The following is a 12,270-nucleotide window of genomic DNA, read 5'->3' as shown; positions in this document are numbered from 1 at the left end:
AGATTTGCACAAAAATGTAATCATCTGCAAATGATTTGGTTAAGTTCTAATACTTTTATGAACAACAACTAAAGAAAAGCCACCAAAGTGCCATGTTAATACAGTTTTAAGGAGAGATTTTCTTCTGAGGTTTAATGAATGCGGCAGACAATTTAACCATGAGGTTGTTTTCATGGCAAAGGCAGTGTTATCATAAAGCACTTTTGTTTTGTGCCAAATAAAAACAAATATTGTTTTAATTCAATGGTTTTGGAGTTTTTATTTAGTTCTACATTTTAAAATCATTACTTTCCTAAGGAACGGAGATCCTAAAAGCCCACTGACACTGAATAACCTCTGACAGCAACACTCCACCAGGTCTTTATTTTTGGCTTCCTTACTCGCTTTTCTTCTTTCACTTCCTTTTTGGACATTTCTTATTTGAAGGCCAGCCATCCCCTAAGCATAAAATAAGAGCCAGTAATGCATCACAATGATACATGTATTTAACAGCTCAACCTGTAGGTGAAACACATTTTTACAATTCTGTTCACTTACCACATCCCTATCTTTATCCATCCATTTGGACTGCAGCAAATCCATGATTAGCCTAGCATTGAAAAGTTCAACACACTTCATTTTGTTTTTTATTTTATTTTCTTCCATTTTTATAGTCATTGGCTTTCAAATGTTTTATTTTCAGTTTTCATAGAAGGAATACATGCTAACACCTGCCTACTTAAAAAGTGTGTTCTTTGCAAAAAATGTCATCATGGACTAGTCAGCTTACAAATAGATACTGATGTCAGATGTATGTGTGTGTGCGTGTGTGTTTGTGGTTATGTGTGTGCCAGAGGTGGATGATGATTGGCTTGGTTCTGTAAAAGGTTTGACTTTAATTATTTGACTGAATAATTTTGTATTTTAAATTTCATTTGAGTAAACATCTGGTCTGTATTGTCTGTAATTTCCAAGAAGATGAATATCAGAAATAGGACTTACTGAATGACTGGTACTAACTTGGTTATAGTAATTGTTGATAGCAACTACAACCCATTGAAGTATAAAAACTCTGCTTATTGCGATGTTTTAAGTAGGATTGAGTGGTGGTGGTGGGGTATTTTGATTCAGTACAGATGGTAATCAGATTATGAAACACGTCTGGACAACATACAGTTTACACTGACACAATTATTCTTTTTTTTTTTTTTTTTTAAACTGCGTATGCGTCTCAAGTCATGGAGGGGCTGGAACCTATTCCAGATGACAGGGGGTGAGTTGCGCTCTGGACAAGTCATCACTTTATCGCAGGGTCACGTGAAAGACACACAGTCAGTCACATTCACACCTACTCTCAAACCCACACAGACACAGGGAGAACAAGCAAACTACACACACATAAACAAGTCCCAGGATCAGGCTACCCACTGCGCCGCAGCGCTGCTCTTGACCGAACATCACTCAATCTGTAATTAACTATTAATCATTTAAGCAGCACACCTTCAGTCAAAGAGGTATCTCTGTGTCTACGCCATGTACTGAGTAAACTGTACTTTGTCCTCTACTCTTAATTTCATCCTGTTTCATTAGATTCTTGATGATTTTATCCTTTGTGAACTTTCTCTGGGTGGTAGTAGGTGTAATCACCCCTTCCACACATAAAGACACACGTGTTCCTATTATGTGCATCCCTGAAATGCAGGAAAATGGGAAATGATTAACATATGATTCATTATTGCAAACCATTATTTTGGGGTTATGCCTGCAAATTAACAGCTGTATTTAGCAGATTAATTTATGTATAATATGAGCATTTTTCAGTGATTAGTAATTAAGTCAGTTGTGCAAGAAAATGTGCAACTGAAAGAGAAGTCACCCGATCCAAACTCCGAGGAGGTCAGTCTAGACATAGACTTGGATCCAGAGCCCACAAGTTAAACTGTTTGTAATTATGACTCTTACAATAGGTGTGTGTGTGTGTGTGTTTGTGTGTGTGTGTGTGTGCGTGCGTGCGTGCGTGTGTAGGGTGGGTAGTTGTCAGGCCAGGAGTAAACTCACACACAAACACGTACTATCTGGGCTGTGGCCCGAGGAGCATGCAGGACGATATGTCCTAACGTTAAATTGTTGTACATGTCTGACAATAAATCTGTCACTGATGTGAATTAACCCGTTTTCAAGGGTTCTGGTGTAGAGTTCTGGCACCAATGATGGAAACTTTATCTGATCAAGTGTTTGCTCGTAATGGACAAAAACCAAAACCTTTAAAACTTTAAGTAAGAAACCAAAACCAAACATGAATTTATCAAATAAACAATTATTGTCTGTGCAACCAATGTCTGGCATGTTTTATTCCTCATCACCAAAGAGCTTCATTGTTGCAGGAGAACAACCAATGAAACTCATCAGTGAGTCACACTATAGTGACCGATTAACATCTTTAGTCATAATGAAAAACATTGGTACTGAGGTAACCTCTGCCAATGAGAGCTGGAGAATGTTTTGCCATTACAGTACTCACATTTGTCTAATTATTTGTGTTTTTTCATAAAATATTGCGCCAATTTTAAGAAGTAGATTTTGATGGTGCAGTGGATGCTGGCCCAGGGAATTGTTGAACACAGGATATTGCTTTGTTTTAAACAAATACAACTCAGGAGCTTCCACTACTATTTCTGATTGGATTCAGCCCTGGATTGCAATTTCAATCTACAGCATTAAAATCTATGTGTGAATGTGGGCAGTAAGTACTTGGTCACAGCTCAGCAATGGAGATGAGTGGAAGTGTGGCCATTCCTTTCAGCATAGCTTACCTGACAGCCCATGGGGAGAACTGTGAAATAACAAAAAAATAACGAAGATAAATAACTAATTTGTCAGTCGACTTGACAGAACTCACAATTTGGATGTTTCATACCTTCTGAAAATAAATGAACAAACATTTTTTTTCATGTTTTCTGAGGCAGAGATAAAATCAGGGAAAGAAAGGGAAGGTAAGAAATGGTCTGTCATCCATCCACCCATCCATCCATCCATCCATCCATCCATCCACCCATCCATTCATCCATCCATCCATCCACCCATCCATCCATTCATCCATCCATCCATCCATCTGGAAGTTATTACACAAAGAGCTTCTGAAAACAAAACCCAATATTCTCCTGCAGGTGAAAAGTGTCCAACTGACATTTCCTCCCCAGCCTCTCCACATGATATCAAGCAGCTTCTCTAACTCTTTTACAAAATGCCTCGGTTTCATTTCCTCTGTTTCTGTGTTTCTTCTATTTGTGTCTCTCAGTGAAGTAATTATCATCCACGCAGAGAAGAATAGCACATGTGGGCAGAGCAGCAGCACTGTTGAAGCGGCCAGGCTTTCTCTCAGTGCGTCAGCAGTCAACACCATCATTGCTTAATCCTTGCCAAATACATTACAGTACTGCTTTGTGCAGTTGCTAGCTAACTAATGGCTCCCTACTGGCAGATCGTCTCCAGTAGCTGACTGACTCATACCCTGCTTGTCCCTCTCAGTTGATCACTGCTCCTCTTAGATTTGTTTTTTTGTTTGCAATAACACTTCTTACCTCTATGTTTCATTACGGAATGTGGTCTTATGCCCCAACTATAATGGGACATGCCGCTGAGAACAGAAGGAGAATCCCCAGGAGGCCAAATACTCTGTGGGATGGATTGAAGTTCAAGTATGTCTGTCTATAGTTGCACAATACTGCAAGTCATGAATACAACAGGATACACCCACAAAAAAAATGCAGTTAGGTTGTGCTTGAGTACCAAACTACTCATTGCGGTTTAGAAACGGAGTGGTATGTCTGGTAGTTAGGTGAGTCATAAAGCATGCTGTATGGTGGAATCACCTGGCACATGCATTCCCCGCAGTTGGACTTTAAATCTGTCAGCCTGTCTCACAGACACTTTCATTTGATTCAGTGTACTCCGGGTCAGACCCGTCCCAGATCGGCTAGGTGTTGACATTTGGTCACATAGTGGAGCATGAGTGACAAACACAAAATTAAAGGAGAAAAGAGAATGTGTTGATGTTTCAAAATACTAAATATTTATTATGTGTTGTTACCAGTGCATTGTCTGAGTCATGTAAACCTGGAGGCACTGGTAACAGAGACATGGAGCTATAATTAGTCACTTCTTTTTGTCTTGTTTTTTGTTTGTTTATTGCAGAGATGGTAACCAACCAATGACAGATGGGGTGAAAAATTAAAACAAACATTGTTTCAATCCATCTTTAACACATTGTTGACCATGAATGTTTTTTTTTTTTTTTAATATTAGTTTTTTTGAATTACTAAATTATAGAATAGCACCGTGTCTGCGTGGGTTCCCTCCGGGTTCTCCGGCTTCCTCCCACCTCCAAAAGCATGCGCTTCAGGTTGATTGGCCGGTCCCAAATTGACCATAGGAGTGAGTGTGTGAGTGAATGATTTGTTTGTTTCTATGTGGCTCCGCGGTACACTGGCGTCGTGCCCGGAGTGTCCCCCGCCTCACGCCCTGAGACTGCCAGGATAGGCACTGGCTACCCCGCGACCTGTGTTAGCGGATTAAGCGGATTTGGAAAATGAATGAATGAAAGAATAGCCACCATTATAAATAAGATGAAGCATTATGTATTTTTTATGTTTGACATGAATTGAATGAGGGCACACACTTTCTTAAACTAATGTACTTTTGAATGGCAATCAATATTATGTTAGTGGTATGTTTAGCATAGTGTTATGAAATCATAAGGAATTTATAAGATGCATAGTATTCTATATTATTTATTGTACTTATGGATTGATTGGTTCATTGATTCATTCATTGTGAGAGGCTTATCTGTAGTGAACAAGCTATTCTTCAGTAATCTTGCACAGCACCATTTTTCATCATTACACAATGTAACTGCAGTGATACAGAAATGCATCTCATCAGGACAAATTTCACCATAGGGCCTTAAACTTTACTCCACTTGGCAGACGTATAGTTCTTCATAACCTCTCTACTCCCATGTGATCCTACTATGTCTAATATGTTTTACACGTGTTGAACCATAATCTTTGTAAGGTTGTCATTTCATATTTGGAGACATAGAAATGTAAGTTGGATATTTCTTTTCCTCTCATATGTTTTTCAAAACAAATCACAAATAAACGAAACTCATTTTACTCATATTACATCTAAACAGTAACAACAGTTCAACTAAAAAGTTGGATGGGTTATTTGGGATTCTGTAAGGTTTCTAAGGCTACAGAGAAAATAATTGTAACAATGTGAACTAAAGTTAATGTCAAAGGAAAAAAACACATCTCACCTTTTACAACAATCTAATATGTACTGTATATGGATAAAAAAGTACTTTGCGGAATGGACTAAATAAAATTATTAAACAAAATTTCCAAAAGACTTTTGGGTGGGAACTTAACTGGGTGAATCTAAGTAGGTTTGATGCACTGGGTTGGCAGGGTTTGCAGTCAAATATTACACATCCAAGAAGGCACCGCCAAAAACACTGTAGTCAACATGTGCAAATATAAAGCTGTAAATTACACTGTACATGTATGAGATGGAAAATTTGAGTCTAGAGAATCAAGATCTGAAAGTGTAAGATTAAATATGATGCCTGGAAAAAGAGGTGATGGCAGCCCTCTGTTTTGTGCACCAGAGATTTGGTTAAACAGGATGTTGTGTAATTGGAAGGCAATCTGACCGCAAAGTTGGCTACAGAAGCTATGATAAAATTTCACGCCTTAAATATGTCACTGAGTTTCAGAGTTTGTGCAAATTAATTCATTAATATAGGTATATTATAAGTTCATTATATCATTGTGATCAAATTTAAAATAAATATCGGTTTGTTGTCGTTTGAAAAAAAAATCACTGTATCCTCTTCATGAAGGAACAAAAGTTATATCTGGACATATGTGATAATGGGCAACTGAAAAATATCACAATTGATCAATCTGAATATGTGTAGCATTGACTTGCTGCTGTTGAACACGTCCAGCTGTATCTTGCATAAATGGACACGGCTTAAATTGAGATCCAGATCAGTTTTTCTACAGTGTTTTCCACATGTTTGCAGGGGATGACATGATCACATTGTCAGCCTGACCTCTTTAAATTCTTCCTTCTGGTTTCTTGTTGTCTTCACTCATAAACATTTATTCATTGCTTTGAGTTTTCCAAATTCTGCAGCTGTTTCTTTATGGACATGCCTTTTTTGAGTCATTCATGGATTTCAGATAAGTGTAGTAAGGTAATTGGTCTATGATGTTGGTTAATCAACCTGTCAGGGTGGGATGCTTTTTACAGTTTGATGTGTCCCATACACCCTAACCCTGTGGAGGTTCTCACCATGTCACAGGGTAAAGACATTTCTGTTCAAATAAATTAAGCAGCCTCCCCCCTCATCCCCCATCACCTTTTGACTACCCCCGCGTCTTTCAACACCGTGATTCTTTCTCTTCCGTCTCACTTAATTCTGCTTTCACATGTTTTCCTCTATTTTCTGCCATTTTCTCATGTCTCTCACTTCATATTCCTACTTTTTCTCCTTCTCCCAAGCCCATCATTCTACTCTGTCATACCTCTTGCTTCCTGTTCCTCTCCTCTGAAGCCTCTAACCACATAATGAGCCTCATTCAGTTAGGCTAATTGTTTTAAAAACTCCCATGTGTTCCTATGCTTCAGAGAGAGTTAAAGCAGTCATTGATAATTGTAAAACGCTTTAATTCTAGCACACTATGCACCAAACACCTAAGGTCATCACATCATTTCTTTGACAAAGGTCTTCAAAGACAAGATTCTGTAAATATAGAACAATATCAGTAGTATTTTCTATCAGTCTGTACTGAGCATTGCTTTAGTGGCGGTGTTTGTAGGTGCCAGATGTCTGTTGCCCCATGCCAAAATGTCTGGCCACCCACAACACAAGTAGACAAAGTAAAGTCTACTTTCTTGTACCGACAATCTCTTTGCTTCTCAGTCCTGATAAGGTGTCACTCACAGATTCTCTTGTTGTAGTCAACACATCCCTGCATCCCTGACAGGAAATAAAAATGTCTGTATGCCCACTTTGAAATATGAACCTACAGTGTCCCAGGAAAAAAATAAAATAAAATAATTGTATTAATCCTCCGAAGAGAAATTGGGAGTCCACACACAGGTTAGTAGTTGCATGCATCCATACATTGTTTTGCCTAGGCCCGTAACACGCACACACACACACACACACACACACACACACACAAACATATACAAGGGGACTGTGGGCATGCAGGTGAGGGGGCGGTAGAGCAGCAGGCAGCTCCTTCATGGTGCACCTCGAATGAGCATCTTGCTCTAGGACGCCTCTGCAGTGCTCGGGAGGTAAGCTGATGCTTCCCACTGTCAGCTCACACTTTGAAGTGACTGGGCGGGTGCGGGAATCGAACCGCCGATCTTGGAACGATCAAAGTCAAAAGTCAAAGTCAACTTTATTGTCAAATGACTGCTCTACCACTGAGCCACCGCTACCCCTATTAATGCTCATTAATGCTAGTATTTATGTACATGAATGATATGTCCATAGACTTTTGGTCTATCCATCAGAGGCTCAATACTTCCATATGTCTTTTACATCAACATCAATGCAATCCACAGAGAAATAGTTGAGTTTAGACAAAACATCATTGCGATAGTCACAGGAGGTTCTGATAATATGCCTGATGAATACAAACCAGAAAAAGATGAAAGTTCCGTGACTCCAGCCAAAACTTCAGTTTATTTTATTATTCTATCTCTTGTATTGTTTTCCTGTATTAACACCCTTCACTCATTTATTCATCTTTATTGTCTGCTTCTTCCACTGTTGCAGGGTTGCTGGAGCCTATCCCAGCCGACTGAGGCAGTGCACCGCAGAGCCACATACAGACAAACAAGCACACATACACTCACATCTACACGCAATTTGAGACCAGTCAATTTACCTGAAGTGCATGTTTTTGGAGGTGGGAAGAAGCCGTGCAAACTCTGTACAGAGCAGGATTCAAACCAAATGACTTGCTGTTTGGCGACAGTGCCACTCTTTATTAACATCTCCTGTCATTTCAGAGTCTTCTCCACCTACCTGCACTCAGTCAAGTTCATGGGTTATGGCTTCTAATATCCTGGACTTGTCCCTCATCAGAGATTTTAATTGGGGCCAACCTGAACAGCCTGGAGGAACAACAGAGCCATTCCTGGGGAAGATGGGTGGAAGTTCTGTATGACCCCTGCCAAGACTTAAGTTTATTCTTTAACTTAGTGTTTTGATGTTTTCCTGTACTCATATCTCCGGTGATTCCAGAGCCTTCTCACCATACCTGCACTGGGATTGCTAGTGTTAAACCTACTTTACAGAAGCTCTATTTCTGTTTTGACTATTGTCTCCCGAGTCTGCCTGATTTCGGGATTCTGTCTGTTAACCTGCTCAGATTTGTCTCCATATTTGGACTGATTACTTGGTTTCATGACACCAAGTAATACCTGAGAATTAAAGGTTTCATACTACTTTATTTGTGACTAATGTCACACAGTTGCCAGATGCCCAACTGCACTGTATTTAAAATATATACCAAAACTGATCCATGGTCCTATATTTCAACTGTCTGAAAGTTCCTGAAATGAGCTCTCCTGAGAACAGGCTGTTTTTCTGGACTGGCCATTACATGTTAATGAGCTCCCTTTGTCACACCCCTTTAACAGAGAGGATGTGGTTAATGATAGCATGGACTAAATTCACCATTGTGGAAATTTTCCCACTCTGTTTTTCATAATAGAATCTCTTTAAATACGGACTTGGATTTCACTCTCCTGTCATACTTTTGGGTTCCCTTCGTCAGTTCTGTGACAGATGGTATCAATGTGTTTGGCTGTGGTCTGTGAGTCCATTAGTTACATTGAAATATGAGGACTATTTTTTTTCTTTTCACATTTTTATTTCTACTTTTTGTCCTTTACAAGTTTGCACACATTCAGTCAAGTGCCTTGCTTGACTTGTAGGTAGGTAGGGACAGGACCCGTAGAACAGAAGGCCAACAAGCTCACTAGCTCACACTATGATAGCACAATGGTCAATCACTGTTGGGCCTTGTGATACATGACTTGAAAATAAAGCAGGGACTATTTCACTGAGGCCTGTATGTAAAATCAGATGTCTTATAAGTCCAGAAAGCCAGAACAATGGGAGTATAGTGAGACTGCATTGCCCAGACGGCAAATTACACATGGGTTGTAATTTCCTTCACCCAAATTATCTTCTCTTATAAGGTAAGAATTCGTGCTACACCTCGAGTATTAGCTGATTCCGTCACCTTGGCTAAAGACAAAGTCTCTGCTCCAGTTCAGCTACACCAGCTGCCAGCTAACACCGTTCTCGATGCATGTCACACGTGGTAAGAACCCGCAACTAAGAGGACTGGATTGTAAAAAGGATGAAAGAATCCTCTCACCAGTTACCTCCAAAAAGTAAGAAGCTTCATATCTGGGCAGAGAAATCAGTGATGTTTTTTCTCTTTTTAATCTCTCTCTCTCTCTCTCTCTCTCTCTCTCTCTCTGTCTCTCTCTCTCTCTCTCTCTCTCTCTCTCTCTCCCTCTCTCTCTCCCTCTCTCTCTCTCTCTCTCTCTCTCTCTCTCTCTCTCTCTCTCTCTCTCTCTCTCTCTCACACACACACACACACACACACACACACACACACAAACACAAACGCCATTTTTTTTGTTTTGTGATGCCATTCTCGGGGATGTCCTTGTCCGCCTATATTCCTGACCTCACAGGAGTATAGGCGCACAGATATAGGCACATACTGTATCCTTGAGCTTCAACTTTACCTGTGATTGAGCTTGGTATTTATTCCCTATACCCAGGGTAGTGTCCACTCTTAGTTATTACAGTTAATATTATGGTAAATGAATATTTATCACAGTGTTCTCGTTTGCGTGCGTCCTTGCGTCTTTGACGCACATTTTTTGACATCAGACAAGGTGCGTTCCTGGGACACAAGCATTAAATGCTTACAATTAAAAAAAAATTATGCTACCTTTTTCTCAGATATAATATTACAAAAAAATGCACTTCCATTCTGTAGTTTCTCGTCACGAGACTCTCCTGCATGGTTCTGCATTAAAATCAACTGAATGGCAATACCTTTGGACGCTGCAGTGAGAGCGAGGAATTAGTGAGACCCTCCATAGCGCTTATGCTTGGTCTGGTGGGTCTTGTTGGGTTTCCATGTCTGTTAAAGCGCTTTGAAATGTCTGATATGATTAGGGACTATACTAATAAAGGCTGATTGATTGATTATCACCATGCCTCCAAAAAAGATGTAAAAGTTGGGAAAAAAAGCAAGTGACAATGAATGCTTTCTTGAATAAAAAACAATCAAAAGTTAAAGAAGAAAAAGAGACATGTTACTAACGGATATTACTGAATTATGTGGAGAAGGCTCTTTCAGCTTGATGCAGTGTCCACATTATAGAATACATTATAACACATTGAATGAATCCAGAACTACATCCTGTAGGCTGTTTTCTTTGTTTGAGTGTTGGGGATATACAGGTAGTCCTCAAGATACGAAAATCTTATAAACTTTCGCAGACACGACGAACCGTACGCCGCCATGTCCGACTACTGTAGTTACGCTTTCAAACATAACCCACTCTGAGCACGCCCCATAGTTTAAGATTTCAAAGTACCATATTTTTCACATCACAAGGTGCAGTTCAGCTGAATTGTTGAAAAGATAAGAGGTAGGATCAGTAATTTTCTGTATTTCCTGTATTTTCAAAAAAGCGAATGACAAAACCAAACTATTACATTACATGTAGACACTTCATGTTCACAAATAGAATTAAAGTAAGATCTTAAGCCTGAGCCTGAGTCCAAGCCCGACCCGGCCTGAATGCAAATTGCAGGCCTTCGAGCAGTCATCTAGCTTCATGGCTAACAGGCCCAGCATTATAGGTTGCTTTCTGGAAACTCCCAGTAAGTTGAGTCAGACCAGCTGGAGAGCATCAGATGGAATCGTAGAAAATAGTTTCTCCATAAAAATGATCCAGTCGTCGCAGCTGGACGACATCAGAGGGAATAGTAGAAAACATACGATATGATGGAGTTTGAACTACATCAGTCATAGTCAGTGGTATGTGTGACATCCTGCTGTAAAGCATTGCAGTTTGATTCTACCTGTTCACTAAAGTTACATAATCAGAAACAAATGACAAGAAGTCAGGATGACTGAGAGAGACAGAATAATCACCATCAACTTTTGTTTTTTAGCTGCTAAATAAACTTAAACAGTTAGAAAATACGAAGATATCTAAATAAGCTTTGTATGAGCACAACCTTTCAAAGCCTTTAAAGATATAAAGATTTTCCATGGAACTACAGTTTAATTCTCCAAATGTTGTCGAACAAGTAGGAAATAAAGACATCCTCCTGATGATATTAGAAATAATACTCTCATTCTTCAAACTACTGTTTCATCAAAGAGTCCTCCCTGTTCATCAATTACAACCAATTTTTTAAGGTAAATTGAACACATTTATCTCGATGTGTCCCGAGACACCCCTCCAGATGTTGGACTGGCTTCCTGTGCTGTTATTAGCTTCAGCTCAGTAGGGTTGAGATCTGGCCACACCCCTACCGAGTACCAGCTGACTACTACTTCCTTACATTGCTTTTGTCTGTTTGGAGCTGTGCTCAGGTCAGTAGAGGGTTATAGCATGAAGGTCCCCAGGATATCACAGTTGGAGTTGGAAAATGAAGTGATAGCCCCCCCTATTCAAGATCCTTCTAATCCTGCACAATTTGCTACTGCACTGGCACCAAATATCTGCAGACAATCACATGACCTCTACCAGACTTGCTCCAGCATCTTACCAGGCTTTTAGGTCTCACAAAGAGCGACACCCCTCTTGTTTTATGAAACATTATTTGTTTATCTGAACAAAATGGTTTCACAGGAATCACAAATGGTGATGCTCCAGTTCCTCAACGAGCCTAAGGAAAATCGGTTTTGTTGTTTTTTAAATCTGTATAACTGTTTTCTGATGTGCTAACATGAATGCAAAACCATTTGTTGATCAGTAGTTTCTTAATATAACAAACTTGAATTGACGAACAGAGTTTGAAACCACTGCAATGATGGAGGAACTTCGCCCTCTGTACGCCTATGTAAATATTCCATTAATATTAATCCATTTGTAGCTAAAATAGCAATTCATCCTTTCTGCTTTTCTCTTAAAAATTACATTTTTCAGAGA

Source organism: Antennarius striatus, chromosome 9 (genome assembly GCF_040054535.1).
Source record: "Antennarius striatus isolate MH-2024 chromosome 9, ASM4005453v1, whole genome shotgun sequence".
NCBI lineage: Eukaryota > Metazoa > Chordata > Actinopteri > Lophiiformes > Antennariidae > Antennarius > Antennarius striatus.
This window is presented reverse-complemented; position numbering follows the sequence as displayed.